This window comes from Esox lucius, chromosome 16 (genome assembly GCF_011004845.1).
Source record: "Esox lucius isolate fEsoLuc1 chromosome 16, fEsoLuc1.pri, whole genome shotgun sequence".
In the NCBI taxonomy this organism is placed as follows: domain Eukaryota; kingdom Metazoa; phylum Chordata; class Actinopteri; order Esociformes; family Esocidae; genus Esox; species Esox lucius.
In genome coordinates, this window is record NC_047584.1 from 23,944,123 (window position 1) to 23,952,285 (window position 8,163).

The window sequence follows — 8,163 nt, forward strand, 5'->3', positions numbered from 1 at the left end:
TTAGTATTAGGTTAGGGTTAGGATTTATGGTTAGGTTTAGATTAGGCATAAGATGTTTGGGCTAAGGTTGTTTGAGGGAAAACATTTTTTTTTTATTGGAATACATTGGTCCCAAGAAGTCCTTACAGTTTGTGTGTGTGAGACACCATGTTTACTGATGCACATCTTCATGTTTTCTGGTCAGTGCCAGGCAATGAGAAATCCAATGATTTAAAAACCTTTGATAGTCTATCCTGTATACTCATTCCATTTCAAATGCATGTGCACGCATTCATTCACACGCATGTGTTGGGCGTGCCGTCTGGCCCGTGCGACATACTTCATCAATGGAGATGGCTAAGTGAAGGGTTGTGCCAGGGCAAAATCCACACCAGAGACCAGTGGCTCCCAGACTTCCCAAACCACCAACAGCAAGCTACACGCCCAACCAGGGAATCAGGAATGTCATTCATATGGTCCTGATTTCCCCCCTCCCCTGTCCCTCCATCTCTTATCCATTTCCCCCCTCCCTCCATCCCTCATCCATTTCTCCCCTCTGTCCATCCCACTGTAGAGGGAGCAGAGATGTAGTTGGATCCAGAACGAGGATGGATCGTCCCAAGCTTGGAATTTGTCTTCACAGGCAGCTACCCAGTCTTCTATGGCTTTATTCCTGTATTTATGGTTTCCCCAGGAGATCTTAAGACTGAATGGTATATTTCTTAGCCCACATGTGTTATTTGCAGATAGGCAAACGATCTTGTCCTCCACTGTGCCAAGCAAAATAATCAACATGAGACCAGTGCTGTTGCCAATAAAAAGAAAGACATGCACAGCACACTTCTCTACATCATGTTGAACATGAAAAAGACCCAGTGGAGGAGGAAAGGCTGCAGGGAGGTTTCCATTGTGTTTTACCATAACGCACAACTCTCAGAAGTGCAATCCATATCACCACTTTGGATCTCTCTATATGTCTGCATAAACCAGGCCAAGGTCAGTTAGCTGCGCTGTTTATTGCTTGAGGTTTTATGCTTATCTGCTCGCCATCTGGAACGCTACTTTTCAAGTAATTTCCTCTCAGCCCAGCCATGCGGCACAGCCTTGATATTTAGCACATCGTGCATCACAGCCTGCGGTCAATCTCCTGATCACGTCTCTCGGTTCAACTGTATTTCTCTTCTTAGTGCTCTTATCAGTGGAATCTCCTCTACAAGCAGCCTTACTGGCGTTCTCCAAGCGTGTGAACCCAGGAGCTGTCAACATGCTGCTCAACGGTCCTTCTGGCTCATCGAGGCGTTATGTTCTCAGATTACGCCGTGTGTGTCAAGAGGACCATGGTGCCAAAGATGAGTCTGAATATCGTTAGGTTCATTCTCAACAACAAAGTGAAACATTGTGAAGTTAGCTACTTATAAAATTACTTTACTTATTCAAACGGGAGGTTATTTTTCAATCCAAACGGGGAAAGCTTAGGAAAGCCGGTCCCTAAATAATTTTTTTTTTCTTCATATATTTCATTGTTTAACTAGCTTATGAATTGCCATGTTTGCCATACAGAATTTTACTCATAGACTGTGTTGAGAACAGGTTTGTCAGGTTTAGGATAAATTGGAAATGGATTTGGTCCATGATTAGGAATGATGAACATATCAAAACACAAGATGTAATACAGCCTACAGTAATCTATATCCACTGTCATTACCTACTTTTGGGCATTTTCACTTGGGCATCCCACCCATTATTTAGACAATTCTCCACCCTCCGTTCCATTTTGACATGGGAGTGTAGATAAAATGTTGCAGGCTTTAAGTTAATTTTCTACAAATGTTATACATTTTCCCTGTTTTCTGTATTCATGTAACATCCTAGTGCCTGAAACATTACAACAAAATTGGAGCCAAACGTATTCAGCCAAAGATTATTCACACTTGCACTATTTAAAATTAATTAAAAAAAAATGAATAACCCTTTGTTTCTGTATGTATTTTTGAAGTTTCCAAATGGCAGTATTAATTTATCTTACTGAAACTTAACTATGAGAAGAAATATAAATGGCAAAGACCAAATTATTGGCACCCAAGATCTAATATTTGGTTGCCAACATCTGATGTAGTTAAATGGTTCTTGTAAGCGTGAGTAATGTTCCTGCACATCTCTACTGGCAACACGGCCCAGCTGCAAGCTGTTTGAGAGGAGCCTCGTTTCTGTCAACTTCAGTCTTTAGTCATTCCTTAATGTTTTATGATGAGTTTTTGGGGTCAAAAAGCTCCAATTATGTTTCATCACACTATAAGACCTTTTCTCAGAAGGATTTAGGCTTGTTTATATGGGTTTTTGTGAATTTCTGGATTTCTTGTGTCTTTTCTTTCAGCAGTAGGTTCTTACATTTACCATTTAACCAGTTAAGTGTGACAAGGGTACAGCCTAAACATTTCTTCTGGTCAGACTGTAGATCAATCTTTCGCAGTTTTGTGAGGTGCTTTGACAACCAATCTAACCAGTTGTCGGCAACATCTGATGTCAAGTATCTTGCGACCGTGTCCTGGGTGGTTGATCAGAGTTCTACGGGCTAAAACATTATTGATAAAACTGCAGACTGTACCAAAAGGAAGTTACATTTGCAGATCCCATCTTCTGCCTTTACTTTCTGATGTTGATTGGGGTGGTGTAAATTGTACTTCTGTTCAAATAACTCATTAAACTCTCCTGACCTTAGTGACATTCCTTCTTGTGTGACTTTGAAGAATTGCTCAGCTTTCACTACTATTGCCACACAATCGCTACACATGGATTATAAACCTGTTTGTGGTTATCGTGTATATTGTTTATTGATAATCTACATGTTTTAATTCTTTTTGAAGGGGCTTGGGGTTTTGCATTTAGGTAAACAGCATCTATTGTCCAAGTTGGATATAAGGGCAAATCAAAGGATCTCTACGTTACAGTAGCTACCTTTCGTGATGTTGTTTGATACCGCATGAACTAGATTATAATCAATTTGTTTGTGCAGATCATTGCAGTAATATAATTCACTCTAGCCCCAGGACAACTCAAAGTTTTAGCACCAGGAAAATGGATGTTGCTAACAATGCTACTGCCTAAATTAATGGCAGGAGATGGACTAGAGAAAAACCTCCCTTCTCCACATTTCTCATCTAGTTTTGAGCAAAGCCTTCCCTCCACTGAAGTTCTGGAATGAGAAACAGGCTCCGGTGATGACAATAGATTAATAGGTGCAAACCTATTGCTAATTTTTAGCTCCTGTCCAGAAAGCTGAGGGACATATATCCAATAGCCTCTGTGTTGATTTACTGCCGACAACATTTTAGCTCTTCCCTTGCGCGTTACGGCAACAAAATCTGACTTTGGTGCACAGGTCATGGAGCCGGATGAATCTGAGAGCGGCACCAGAAGTGGAATATACTCTGTGACACCGCCCACGTTGTAGGGACCCTATGTTGGCAGCAGTGAGCAGTCTATCCAGGTATAGTAGTGCAGTCTGGTTGTTGTTTCAAGTACTTCCTGGGTGTGTATCCTGGGGTAATGTCCTTGAACGGCGCCAAATGTTCATTCAAGACGTGTAGTTCATTCAACAGCTCGACAGTTCTTTCCTTCAGCTGTATGTTCGGAAAACATTTCTACCAGATGATTCCAGAATGTTATGTTGAATTAATCTTTCACAAAGACAATGAATGTGTTGCAGGTGTTGCATGTCAATGCTGCATTCTTGTCTAAATTGATACTTTGCTATCTATAAATACTAGCAAAGTACAGGAGTTGAAAAACTTCGCCAATTACATGTTTGTTTGATCAACCATTGTTTTCCGCAGTCATTTCTATACTGTGGAAAAACCCCTTAGTGTGCTGCAACTCTATAGGCTGGCATCCTATTATCAATTATATCTCTAAATTGTCTTGCCTTACTAACATTCTGGAGTCATTGGTAAATACACAGATGTGTTTTTCAAGTTCATATTAAACAAATATCAACCTGGTTTACACCTGGGCACAGTACAATTACAGCCATCTACCTGTCAAAGGCTTTAGATATACAGATTAGATACACGATTAGATTAGAAACAAACCTCACTGGGCTTGGCCATAGAAACATGCGATAAATCATGAGTTGAATCTACTTTTTTGCAGAGCACAAAGAAGTTCCACAGGGTTTGATTTGGTTTATAATTATTTATTCTCTATATAAATAAAACCTGTACCTCTGTGAGAAACTGTACTGTAAGTTTCATTTTATGTGGATGGTACAAGCATTTCTACACCTGCAGTCTGATTTTCTAATGACTGCACAATTCACTTATGGATTTCATGTCGGTGCTAAATGAAAGTAAAATCAAGTATATGCTATTCTCAAGCACCCAAAATCAACAAATGAATGATCTCAAAATGACTATGATTGATGGTTCTCTTATAGAACATTTTCCTACATACATATACCTTGGGATTCAGTTGGATGATGTTTCTTTTAAAACACACATTGCTGAATTGTTGAAGAAGCTGAAAAGCAAAGTATTTTTTATATAAACAAATTGTCTCTGTCATCTCAGCATAGAAACCAATTGTACAGGATACTATTATAACTTATGGTGACGTGTTATTTTTGCATGCATCATCATCAGTATTGAAACCTCTTAATTCAGCTTGTCATTCAGCTCTACGTTTTATTACTGGTACAGACCTCCACACATGTCATTGTCTCTTACAAACCTGAGCTGGATAGGATGCCCTAACTTCCAGAAGCACTAAACATTGGTTAATGTTTGTACACAAGGCTGTACTGCAGAAACATTCACTCATGGAATGTCTTGCAGAGTAGTAATAACAATTTTGTTGATTAATAATTAAGTGATTAAAACGTGTCACTATGTTACCAAATCACTATTGTATTGACTACACTCTGAAATTAATGGTGTCACAAAGTAAGCAGTAGAAGATGAAACTTTGCCCCAGTCTGAGGTTCTTTGTGCTCTGAATTGAAAAAAAATGGAGGACCTCCTGTATTTTGTCCTGTTCATTTTTCCCTCATTGTTGACCAGTATTCCTCTTGGCATGATGTTCCCACCACCATTCAGCACTGTAAGGCTGGTATTAACCATGTGTTGAGTGGTATCTTGTAATCACAAGACACAGCGCTTGGCATTCAGGCCTAATAGTTTGATTTAGGCCTTATCAGACCAGAGATTGTTTCCTCATGCTCTCAGATCTCTTCTTGTCATTTCCCTTTTACTCAGGAGTGGTTTCTGTCTAGCCACTTCACTATTAAGACCTAATTGATTGAGAAATGGTCCTTCTGGCAAGTTCTGCCATCGCTGCAGAAAAAAACTTTGAAGCCAAGTTGGAGTGGCCATAGGGTTCTTGCTGACAGAGGCCCTTCTTGCCATGTTACTTAGTTTGGCTAGATGGACAGCTTTACATAGAATCTTGGTGGTTTTTAACTTCTTCCATTTCATAATGGTGGAGCCAACTGTGCTCCTGGTGATTTTCAATGCTTTAGGTATTTGTTAAAACCTTCCCCATAACTATGCCTCAACATAAATTTATACATTTATACTGAATGTCAGTGAAGGAAATCTCTTGTTGGGACAGTAGTCTTTCAAGTATGTAAATGTAAGATCCCCACAATATCTTCAACCAATGTAAGTAATTACCATACCATACCACCATACCATCTTCTTCCGCTTATCCGGGGCCGGGTCGCGGGGGCAGCAGTCTAAGCAGGGATGCCCAGACTTCCCTCTCCCCAGACACTTCCTCTAGCTCTTCCGGGGGGACACCGAGGCATTCCCAGGCCAGCCGGGAGACATAGTCCCTCCAGCGTGTCCTAGGTCTTCCCCGGGGTCTCCTCCCGGTGGGACGGGACCGGAACACCTTCCCAGGAAGGCGTTCCGGAGGCATCCGAAAAAGATGCCCAAGCCACCTCAACTGACCCCTCTCGATGTGGAGGAGCAGCGGCTCTACTCTGAGCTCCTCCCGGGTGACCGAGCTTCTCACCCTATCTCTAAGGGATCGCCCGGCCACCCTGCGGAGAAAGCTCATTTCGGCCGCCTGTATCCGGGATCTTGTCCTTTCGGTCATGACCCAAAGCTCATGACCATAGGTGAGAGTAGGAACGTAGATTGACTGGTAAATCGAGAGCTTCGCCTTGCGGCTCAGCTCTTTCTTCACCACGACAGACCAATACATCGACTGCATTACTGCAGAAGCTGCACCGATCCGTCTGTCAATCTCCCGTTCCATCCTTCCCTCACTCGTGAACAAGACCCCTAGATACTTAAACTCCTTCACTTGAGGCAGGCACTCTCCACCAACCTGAAGTGGGCAAGCCACCCTTTTCTGACTGAGGACCATGGCCTCGGATTTGGAGGTACTGATTTTCATCCCCACCGCTTCACACTCGGCTGCAAACCGTCCCAGCGCATGCTGAAGGTCCTGGTTAGAAGGGGCCAACACGACAACATCATCTGCAAAGAGCAGAGACGAAATTGTGTGGTCCCCAAACCTGACACCCTCCGGCCCCTGGCTGCGCCTAGAAATTCTGTCCATAAAAATTACGAACAGAACCGGTGACAAAAGGGCAGCCCTGCCGGAGTCCAACATGCACTGGGAACAAGTCTGACTTACTGCCGGCAATGCGGACCAAGCTCCTGCTTCGGTTGTACAGGGACCTGACAGCCCTTAGCAAATGACCCAGGACCCCATATTCCCCAAGCACCCTCCACAAGATGCCGCGAGGGACACAGTCGAATGCCTTCTCCAAATCCACAAAACACATGTGGATTGGTTGGGCAAACTCCCATGAACCCTCCAACACCCCATAGAGGGTATAGAGCTGGTCCAGTGTTCCACGGCCCGGACGAAAACCACACTGTTCCTCCTGAATCCGAGGTTCTACTATTGGCCGTATTCTCCTCTCCAGAACCCTGGCATAGACTTTCCCGGGGAGGCTGAGAAGTGTGATCCCCCTATAGTTGGAACACACCCTCCGGTCCCCCTTCTTAAAAAGAGGGACCATAACCCCGGTCTGCCATCCCAGAGGCACTGTCCCAGACCGCCACGCGATGTAATTAAAACTTTAAATCCTGTTACATTTTATATGATCTTTCATGGTTTAATTTTATTGTTAAATCTATAATTTTACTTTCTATAATCTGTTTGTAGTAGAGATACATTTTTTAATCGGCTGCATTATTTTAGAAGTCGAGAAAATGAGTAAAAAAAGTTGACTGAAAATACATTAAAAACAAATGTTTTTCTTAGGAACTATTCTGTAGCAACCACTGGAGGGAATCAGAGAAGAAATAGTGAAAGAGGTAGGTTGCAAAAAAGGTTTGCTGTCCTGGGGTATTTGTCCCTGATGAGGTACCCATTTAGTTATGTGGTGCTTTGAACGTCCTTATTGACCGAGACAATCCTTTCTCACTTCCTGTGAGGTGAGGTCACCACTGACCAGACATCCAATCACTTACCGGCTGTCATCCATTTTCAGAAATCCTCCAAACCACACGTCTCTTTTTCTCCGCATGGCAGATTATTCCAGTATGTCGTAAACAATGGCATTGTCCTCTGCTTTTGCTGATCAAATATCATGGAGCTATTATTTTCCTTTTCAGCAAAAATAGTCTGTCATTTTCTTTAATGTACTTTTTTTCTCCCTCAAATTACGCTCTCCAATTACCTTTCCTGTCCTTATATGGCATTTCAACAATCATGTATACAGGTGTGGAAAGACACTAGGAATCTTTCTAAATTGCTGTCATTTGTGGTCATAACCATAACATTTAAATTTCACAGAGTTGAACATCAACAAAAATATATAATAAGTCTTACAATGAATCTCCACTCGTTCCCATGTGCTCTGCACCAGCATGCAGCTTTACTGTTTCCCCTTACCAAACTTCACCAGAAATGTGGTTCTGAACCTTTTCTGTTATGAAACGCTCCACCTAAAGTGTTTCAGATGTTCCGTTGACCCATCATGTAAACAAAACAATATTTCCAGCCACAGCCCAATCCAAACCCCTGACCCAGAGGGTCTTGGCGCCGATAGATAAATTGGTCCCGACCCACGGCAACTCTAAAGCTCCAAATCGTGATGCTCAAATTAAATAACATACAGGCCTACTGAAACCTCTGGCCACACATGCACACACACACACACATTCTGAC